The sequence below is a fragment of the Dipodomys merriami genome, unplaced genomic scaffold (genome assembly GCF_024711535.1).
Source record: "Dipodomys merriami isolate MVZ:Mamm:240054 unplaced genomic scaffold, mDipMer1.0.p SCAF_11, whole genome shotgun sequence".
NCBI lineage: Eukaryota > Metazoa > Chordata > Mammalia > Rodentia > Heteromyidae > Dipodomys > Dipodomys merriami.
In genome coordinates this window covers 21709852-21719945 of record NW_027202382.1, presented here as the reverse complement: position 1 = coordinate 21719945, position 10094 = coordinate 21709852, and the positions used below count along the sequence as shown (strand labels likewise).

Genomic DNA, 10094 nt, shown 5'->3' with positions numbered 1-10094 from the left:
AATAAAGGGGGTGGCTTCCCAGATCCACAGAGGTAAAAACAACATGCATTTGCCTCCAGGGTTCTGTGCCCTTGTGAATTTTTCTTACACTTTTTTTTAATATGAAAGATCATTTTAATCATTGTTCTTAGAAACTATAAAGAACTATACATGATTTGGAAATGAGACAGTACCAAACATTGGCCAAGGAAGAATCATACATTCTATGACTTTTCTCTTGTCTGGTCACTCAGAAATATAATGTGATCAGCAATGATCATTGTTGTTTGTCGTCTCACATTATTTTTATCCATGTGTTCACCATAGCCTACTTTCCCTTCCACATAAATTCGAGACCCCTTTTTCACATACTAATGTGCCACATCTCTAAGGCCAGGTCGGAACAGTGATATTCTGTGCCATGTCTTTTGATTGACATTGCCCATTTGGTATGCTTCACTTTCCCCTGATCACCGCATTTCATTTGTTGCTAGAGAAAATATTGTGACTGGATTTTCTCCTTCCACCTGTCTCAGGACAGGGTCCTGACCCACTTGCCCAAGTAACTGCACGCGATTCAGAGATCTTTCCAGAACTAAACTGTTATCTCTTTCAGACTCATGTCTCACAAACTGACGAAGCACCTGTAGCACAGGTCTTCGAAACACGGTTTTTATTTTCTTTTCTTAATAGTTAGAACTTGCCTTTGAGCCTCGCACAGAGGTACGTAAGGCCAACAAACCACTCCCGCACACTCGCTCTTTCCACCTCCTCCAAGGGCGCCAGACAGGACCGGCCTCCGTTATTGCTTTTTTCTTATACTTTTATGCCTCCAAATCCAGCTACTTGTTTTGGCTTCCAGTTCCCTTTCTTATCCTTATTGTTACCTTTCTAGAGAATGGAAGGTTTCTAAGAGCAATTCCTATATTGGGAAAGAGGTCAGGACCAGAGGGGAGGAACGATGAAAGGAAGGGAGGGCGAGCATACAGTCAAAATATTCAATTCATATCCTATGAAACTAAGAAAATTTAAGGCGGGGTGAACTGGGAGAGATGGGAGAGAAATACGAAAGGGGTGAAATAGATCAATATGCATTATGCTGATAAATTGATTTGTTAGATGGTAAGTCTTTTGCACAATTACTTAGCAATAATCAAATATGATTTTTTAAATCCCACGGTCATTAAAATTTTTCAATAAAATCACATTGAAAAATGAAAAATTTGTATATATGTAATACAGGAAATATGGGATATTTCTTGTCTTCTTACAGAAGTCCAAGCAAGATCGATCTTTCAATTGACAGTATATCTTTTTTTCTTTTACTAGATTATATAGCTATCTTTTTCTTTTTCTTTCTTTTTATTTTTTTGTTGGTCATCGGGCTTGAACTCTTCTGGGCCTAGGCACTGTCCCTGGGCTCTTCAGCTCAAGGTAAGAGCTCTACCTCTAGCCACAGTGCCACTTCCAGTTTTGTAATGATTAATTGGAGATCAGAGTCTCACAGACTTTTCTGCCCCGGCTGGCTTTGACCCATGATCCTCAGATCTCAGCCTCCTGAGTAGCTAGGATTATAGGCTTGAGCCTATCTCCTCCTGTTTAGGGAAAAATAGAAAAGTAGAGTTCAGGACTGATAAGGTGGTTATTAACTTTGCATTTTTGTTGAGATTCTGAAAAATGATTTTATATTTACAGGTTGTTGAAATATTTATGTTTCTTTCGTGGAAAATATGTTGCTGTTTGTAGTGCAACACCTCTACACAATACACCTGTGCATTGTCTAAGGCTTGGTGCAGCTAACCCCATCCTGCAGTTGCTGCTTGTTTCTTTTAGCCTATAACCATAGGCATTCTTCCTTCTAATTCCCTTATCATCCCCAAGCAGTGACCATGAGTAAGTACTTCTCTCCCTACATGCCTCATGGCTGGTCCACAAGATGTACTCAACCATTATCTTCCTGAGACACTTCTAGAAACAGAGGTGGACTTCAAAGGTACACTTGCTCTGTCACCAGAGCAAGTCATTGGTCATTCTGTAGGTTACCTTGGAAGTTTAAAATCTCTGTTCAGTGTGGTTTTGCTGACTTCCATATGGTGTATCAAGCTCACCAATAGTCACGTACAATTTTCTTTTAAAATGGCTGTATTTTCAACAGTTTTCACCATAACAACCCCCTCATTGAAGTGAATAATATAAACAATCCTCAGATTTTCTTTTTGCAGCTCCAAGAAAGGTCTCTCTCTTGCTGATGAGTATTTTGCCTTATTACAGTGAAACTTAACAACTCTATTGTGATAAGGTATGTCTACTTGATGTTCTCATTTTGGCCATGTCAGGCCTTTTGAAATTAATGTAAAAATATCGGCAGGATTTAGAGATCCCCGACCTTCATTCTTATGTCAATAAGTATTCCCAACCATCTAATTATGGGGCAAATGACTTCAGGATTCAACTTGCATTCTTTTCTTTTTTCTTTTTTGAAACCCATTCAAAATGTAATGTTAGCATTTCTTATTCAGACTACCTCAAAAAGATAATACAATATGACATCACTTTTACTGCTACCAGCCAAGTTTTCCCTTTCATTGTATGACTAGATAATTGGCACAAACTTTTCATCGGTCCTTCTGCTTTTGTGCTGGGCACAATCCCCTGTTGCCCATGCTTTGTGATTGACTTTCATTACTCACAATGGCCTTTAAAAATGCCTGGAATTTTATCATCCTTCACTTTGGAAACATCTTACATTTCCCTACTACCTTTTTGATAGCACCCAAACCTCCAAATTAAAAATTCCTTGCCTGACTAACCACATATATACTTCCTCAGCCTCATCCACTTTCCTGTCACACTAACTCTTTTATATTACCATAAAAATACCAACCACTTTTATCTCACAGACTTTTACTTGACATTCTATCACTCTGTACATTTCCCTCCTGGATTACCATGAGGATGATACTCATTTAGTATTCAAGTCTCAATTAATATGACATTACCATGAGGATGATCCCTATTTAGTATTCAAGTCTCAATTAATCTGGCATTAATTTCAAGAGTCCTGATAATCTAAAACAAAGTACCTTCTTTAGAACTGGTTATTCCCCAATGCCTCCATCTAATTTCCCTTTCCTTCCTAAAAACTATCACATTTATAAAGCATTTTGAATAGTTTAGGTTTACATTTCATTGTTCATTTCTCCCCACCAGTAAGCTCAATTTTCAAAGACATCTCTCCTGTTAACAACTGCTGTTCCAGTTATAATGATTTCCAATTGCAAACTGCACATTTCCATCTTAACTATAAACAGAGATAATCCATCTACATTGTGTATTGTTTAAAAACAAACCTTTTAGCAGTGTGCATACATGTTATGTATGAATAGCTTTCATTTTTGTGAATTCATTTATTTATACATTCACAATTATGTTAAAATATTAAAATATTGTCTAATCATTTCATGTTTAATATAATAAGATTAGTAAAATGAGAAAAATGCATAATGATATGAAAATGGATAGATATATAAATGACATAACATGTTAGTAGACAGGATAGAGTTTCCAGGATTTGGTTAAGCAGAATATTTTCTCTACAATGACATCAAAACAAGAATGAGTTAGGATCATTCTAAACCAAAGAAATATTGAAGTAATTATTTATAGCAAATAAAAGTATAGAGGGTTTTTTGTTTCCAGGCCTAGATGATTTGAATGGTTAATTATTCTTTACAGTTAAGGAAGATGAACACCCAGTTACAAAGCTTTTTCAGTGTACAAAGGAAACTAACTTCCCTATTGTTGTAGAGATCAACAAATTCTTGACATTAGAACTGGACAAGTGTAGTGTAAGAAAGTTGTAGATTTGTATCAAGAATATAGATGTAGGGCTGGGAAGGTGGCTCAGTGGTAGAGCACTTGCCTTGCATGCCTGAGGCCCTGGGTTCGATTCCTCAGCAACACATAAGCAAAAAGAAAAAAGCCAAAAGTGGCACTGTGGCTCAAGTGGTAGAGCGCTAGCCTTGAGCTGAAGAGCTGAAGGACAGCGCCCAGGCCCAGAGTTCAGGCCCCATGACCGGACCCCCCCCCAAAAAAAAAGAATATAGATGTACAAATGTTACATAAAATATTATGTATGATGTTACTTTTACACTTGGATATGACGTGCTTTGATCTTTTCACCTCCCATTACTCTCCTGTGCTCTTCCTAACTCTTTTCTCCTCCCACTTCCTTCTAATTTCTCATCCCAAAGGAAATTAGTAGAACAACAGAAAGTGATAACAGAAATAACTTTCAAAGGTGCATCTTAAAATATAAATATAAGGGCTGAGAATGTGGCTTAGTGGTAGAGTGCTTGCCGAGCATGCATGACGTCCTGGGATCGATTCCTAACTACTCTGGGTCACATGATAGAGTGATATTCTTGAGCAAAAGAAGCTCCGGAACAGTGTCCAATCCCTGGGTTCAAGCCCCAGGGCTGAGCAAATAAACAAACAAACAAATAATTATACCATGATTTTCTGTAAATTATATATGACCAATTTGCTCTATAACAAAAGGTATCCAAGATGCTTACAGAGATCTCTTAGATGATGCCTACAAAGGGAAAGTGCTTCATTTACCTAAGGATGAAGACACCAGATAAGCTGGATGCCTAGATAAATAATGAAAGACATAATTCTAACATTACTACATTTAAGTTGGGGTATTTAATAGCCTACAGAAGTGAGGTAAAAGGGAAGGATGGGAGACTAGCTTCTGACTGGTAGAACACCTTACTGTGAGAAAGCTTCACATTTAAACATTTTTGGAGTGCTGTTGTGAGGGAAGGGCTCAATGACGAAGCACTTGCCTTAATACTCAAAAATGAAAGAAAATGAGATAAAATAGCAGGGTGGGGGACAGGAGGGAAGATGAGAAGGCATGGTAGGAGGAGGCAACAATGCTTGATAAGAAATGTACTCATTACCTTGCCCATGTAATCGTAACCCCTCTGTACGGTATTTTCACAATAAAAAAAATTCAATTGGACAGGAAAAACAAGCGTAATTTGGGGAACATTTTGATTAATGAGAAAGAGTAGCTGTAAGTTCTAAACTAATGGGCAGCACATGAGAATAGATGCTAGTTTACAGAATTAGCTGGATGATCTCTATAACTAAAAAATTTGAAAATTAATGGTTTGAAATCAGCACTGGTGTTTTAAGCATATTATCTCTAACTTCAACGTTTAAAACCATCAAGTGGGTTAAGAATCATGGGAAAAGATTACAGAATTTGTGTTCTCAGGAAAACACTACTAGCTTTCATTATAGTAACTTATCTACATGTTTCTGTAGAGTTGAAAGATGTAAGTGTGCTGTATAAATGAAAAGTGTAATGTATCATGTTGGTTAAGAACAGGCATAAATGACTGTACAAAGCCTTTCAAACATACATTTTTTGATAAAATTGTAGTAAGGTAAGCATGAGTTGAGATTTGTGGTAGAATGATGGCTAAAGCCAACAGCAGTATCTATAGGGAAAAATGCAAACTTTCAAACCTAAATGACAGATTTAGTTAGAAATATTTTGTGACATGATATATAAACAAGAAATGTAAGTTAATAAAAATCATAGCAGGAAGTAGAATAGCAATAATAATCAGCACCATCATAGCATTCCTTTTTACTGAAAGAAGATTACTCATTTTTACATAAATTCATCTTGGCTTCATTTTCCATAATTTCATTAAAAAAGCTTTCATACATAGCATTGGTCGTGTAATTAGTTTCCCCCTTGAGAAAAGAAGAGTCATCTTTTCCATTTTTAGTTGAGGGGAAAGTCACATAACTTAAAATGAACTATTCTAATGTGAACACTTGGGTGGTATTAGGACAGTCACAAATACAACTTCTATCTAATTCTGAAAGATTTTCATTATTAATATAATATGGCATGCTTATTAAGCTATTATATGTCATTTTCAATCCCTTAGATGGAAACCACCAATGGAGAAAACAGAATCTCATTGACACATGTTATTTATGTTATCACATAAATGAAACATGTGACTTTTTATATTTAACTTTTTCATTTAGAAAATGCTTTTGAGGTTCATCTCTCTTATGATATATATTTGTGCTTCATCTCTATTGTATAATGGAATAATTTTTATAGAATAGTATTACTTGCCATGCCTATAACAACACTTCTTTTTCCTTTCATTAATAAATGGACATTATTAGTAGTACTTACATAAATATTTCTGTGCCAGTATTCATTAGAATTCTTTGAGATACATACCTAATAATGAGATTTCTGGATATCATGGTAATTTTGTTTTATTTTTGAAGAACTATCATTTTTTTCCACAGTAGTTGTACAATTTTACATTCTTAATAGTAATATCCTGAATTCCAATTTCTTAAAGTCATTTTAAAACCTTGTAAATTTCAATTTTGGTTTCCTTAAATAGCCATGCTAATAATTAGGTTCAAGGTAGGATGCAATGATAACTTTGTTTTTTATTAATGTTAAGCATCTTACATGTGTTTCTTTGTCATTAGGGTGTCTCCTTTAAGGAAATATGTTTTCATATCCTTTGCCAAATTTTAATTCGATTTTTCATAAATTTGTGATTCGGATTGTATCTTACATTCTTCTGAATAGGGACACATACAAAAAAACTGGGATATTCTTATAAACATGAAGATGAATAGATTTTGGAGAACCAAACACTTGATATGCTACCCTAGTGTTACTCTGCCCTGCCTCATTCAATAAAGGATCTGTTTTGGCATTTATTTACCAAATTACTTTCTCTGAACTTGGTAGTTGTTCTATAATACCTATACAATTTTACTTTTACTAAAATGTTTTTATTTCATACTATATAATGGTGATTTACTGGTTGATTTAGTGAAGATTTGTTTACTCTTTGTTTTTTTTTTGGGGGTCCGGTCGTGGGGCCTGAACTCTGGGCCTGGGCGCTGTCCCTGAGCCCTTCAGCTCAAGGCTAGCACTCTACCACTTGAGCCACAGCGCCACTTCCGGTTTTTTTCTTTTTGCTTATGTGGTGCTGAGGAATCGAACCCAGGGCCTCAGGCATGCAAGGCAAGCGCTCTACCACTGAGCCACCTTCCCAGCCCTTGTTTACTCTTTGTTAGTGATAATTATAGGTATCATTTTTTATCAAAATGTGGAAAATCATAAGAGATACAGTCTTTTACCTACTGTCAATTTCTGCATATATTAGCTTATATTAGTAAACAGTCTCAATAGAGAAATAATTGTACTGAAATTATTATATATTAGTTATTGATGGATGACATAGAAATTATGAGATGCTAGGATGTGTGTTTTGCATAGTGAATATAATTCCATTCAATTGGCCAGAGCACTGATCTAGCTAGACAGAGGCTACCCACCGAGATTGCTAAACTATTCATGTCACACTTATGAGTGACTGATAGGAGGATGTTTGGAGAGGAGAATCTTTTAAGATTGTATGCGATATTTATATTGTGTCAGTAGGAAAGGCTTTGAAATATTGATCTGTGACAAGAACAGATATTATAACACTGAAATTAGCTCAAACAGTTCTCATAATGCAATTTTTCTGAGTTTGCTGAAGTTGTTACACTTTATTCAAGCATGGAAGAAAATTCTAAATCCATTTAATACGCCTCCCTTTTATTTACACATATCTTTCTTCTTTGTGTGCATAGAAGTGAACTCAATAGACCAGAACATCTTTTCTGTGGGCTGTCATTACTATCCTAAACATAACCAGGTTAATTAAAACAAGTTAAATCTTTATTGTGAAGGGAAAATATGCAAGCAATAAAAAAACTTTTGATATGTTTGTGGATATTTAAAAGTAAAAATATCTATCAATAAATCTTAATATTTCTACTTATTATTGAGATTTAAAAAATATTGTTTTATTCTTCAAATCTATCTCTGACTTTAACAGCTAGTAGTAAGCTCAGCAATTGGTCAATGTCCACAGATAAATGGCTAAAGTTTTCAGTGTTTGGATTAATACATGTGTTTGTTTGAATATTCTTATTCTTTACCTTTACATTTCTTCATTCAAACATTTGTTTTTAGTGGTTCTTAAGCAAGACATTATATGGTATTATAACATGGTAAAACAGTATCAAGATAGTATAATTTCCTGAATCTTAGGGGTTAATTTTCAATTCTTAATAGTTTGCAGTTCTGTAACATTGACAAATTACTTTCTTTTAATTTGACTGATTAGTCAGAACTTCCTACAAAATAGATATCAACCTTCCTATTACCCACAATTTCTGAGTGGATAGCCATCTCAACTATAAGAGCAACTCATTCAAAAGAAGGTCATGCTGTGAAGATGTTAATGATTAAAATGATTTTTTTTCTGACAGTATTTTAGATTTGTTTTCTCTTGTCTTACTTGTAAGAGCGTTCCTTGCTTTTTTCAGTTGTATTTACATGACTGTGGTTGCTTATTCTAATGAATTACTATTCAATTAATTTGATGTTTAAAATTACCAGATTGGTTTGTGTTTATGTCTTGTTTAAGTTATACTGATTTTTTATCATCTTTAAGTCATTGTGCAATGGAGTCATGGCCTACCAAAGCAGTTTTTGAATACAATGTATCTTGGTCAACATCGCCCCTATCCCAAACTCTCACCCATCCCTCCCCTACTTACCCCTTGCCACACTCTTAATTCTGTAGATATACATTGAATCTTTGACTGAATCCTTCTCTTTTCCTCTTTATTCATCCACCTCATTCTCTCATCCCACCCCACCTTTTTCTAGTACCTGTTTTCTGGTCTTTTATTTTGCTGAACTTTGACTTCGCCTTTCTAAGGAAGCACAGTATTTTAGTTCTCCCTTGAGTCTACCATATTTTAGTTAATACATTTGTGTATCCTTGAATATCCACCCAACGAATATATGTATGTATGTATATAATACAAGTATTTGTCTATCTATACATATATACATGTATGTATGTATAGTTATACCAAATATATAGATAGATAGATAGATAGATAGATAGATATGTTTATAGGCTAAAACTAGCTTCTATATATAAGCAAAAACATGGATTCTTTGTCTCTCTGGGGCTGCTTTACTTCTTTTAACATAATGTTTTCCGGCTCTTTCCATTTCATTACAAATGGTACAATATTGTTCTTTCTAATAGATGAGTAAAATTCAATTGTGTATTTACAGCACATTTTCAAGATTCATCCATTGAGGGCATCTGGGTTGATTTCATAACTCAGCTAAGGTAAATAGTACTTTACTATCATGGTTGGGCTGGTGGGTTTATTATATCCTGGTTTGTACTCTTCTAGGAGTAGAATTAATGGATCACAGGGTAGTTCTATGTTTGCTTGTTTGTCTGTTTTTTTTTTTTTTTATTGTTTAAGTCTATATAACGGCTTGTCTCATGGAGGAGAGAACACCGGAATAGGTTAGACTTCCTTACTATAGCAAGCTCAAATTGTGCCAGATAGTTTTGATTATCTGCCACAGAGTGTTGCTTGCAGTTGTTTGTCTGTTTTTGAGCAACATCAACACTGCTTTCCAGAGCAGTTGAACAAATTTACATTCCCACCAACGGTGTATTAGAGTTCCATTTTGTCCACATGCATCCTTGTCAGCATCTGTTACTGTTTTCCTGGTAATGGCCATTCTCACTGGGGTGAGATGGAATCTCAATGTTGTTTTGATTTGCATTTACTTTATGGCTAGAGATGTTGAGCATTTCTTGATGTGTCTATTGATCATTTTTACTTCTTCTGAGAAGACTCTCTTTAGCTCATTAGCCTATTTATTGAGTGATTATTTTGAGGATTTAAAATTTTAAATGTTCTGTATATTAGGCTATTGTATCATGTTGCTTTTTATGTTGAGCCCAAAGTTAATTCTTTTTCTAATAATTGTTTGTGATTTTAATTACTGACTATGAAATATTATAAATATAAAACATGCATTAAAAATAAAAGTTTAAGAAACAACTGTGTATTGTAGACTAGAAAATTCTCCTCTTTATACCTTCTTTACCAGAATAATTATTAGCATAATTTTATCTTTAAACTTATAAATAGCATCAACATTGAGTGAG

The 10094-nt window shown here is 34.7% G+C and overlaps 1 non-coding gene and 1 pseudogene across 1 annotated transcript; both read right to left on the bottom strand.

The window, feature by feature from the left end:
• Positions 1–203: 203 nt before the first annotated feature.
• LOC138817206 (single-stranded DNA-binding protein, mitochondrial pseudogene) lies at positions 204–8293 on the bottom strand (annotated as a pseudogene).
• A 1093-nt stretch (positions 8294–9386) lies between these two features.
• LOC138822429 (small nucleolar RNA SNORA28) lies at positions 9387–9512 on the bottom strand. The gene has a single exon (XR_011370455.1). It is a non-coding gene; the product is annotated as a small nucleolar RNA SNORA28 (small nucleolar RNA).
• Positions 9513–10094: the final 582 nt, after the last annotated feature.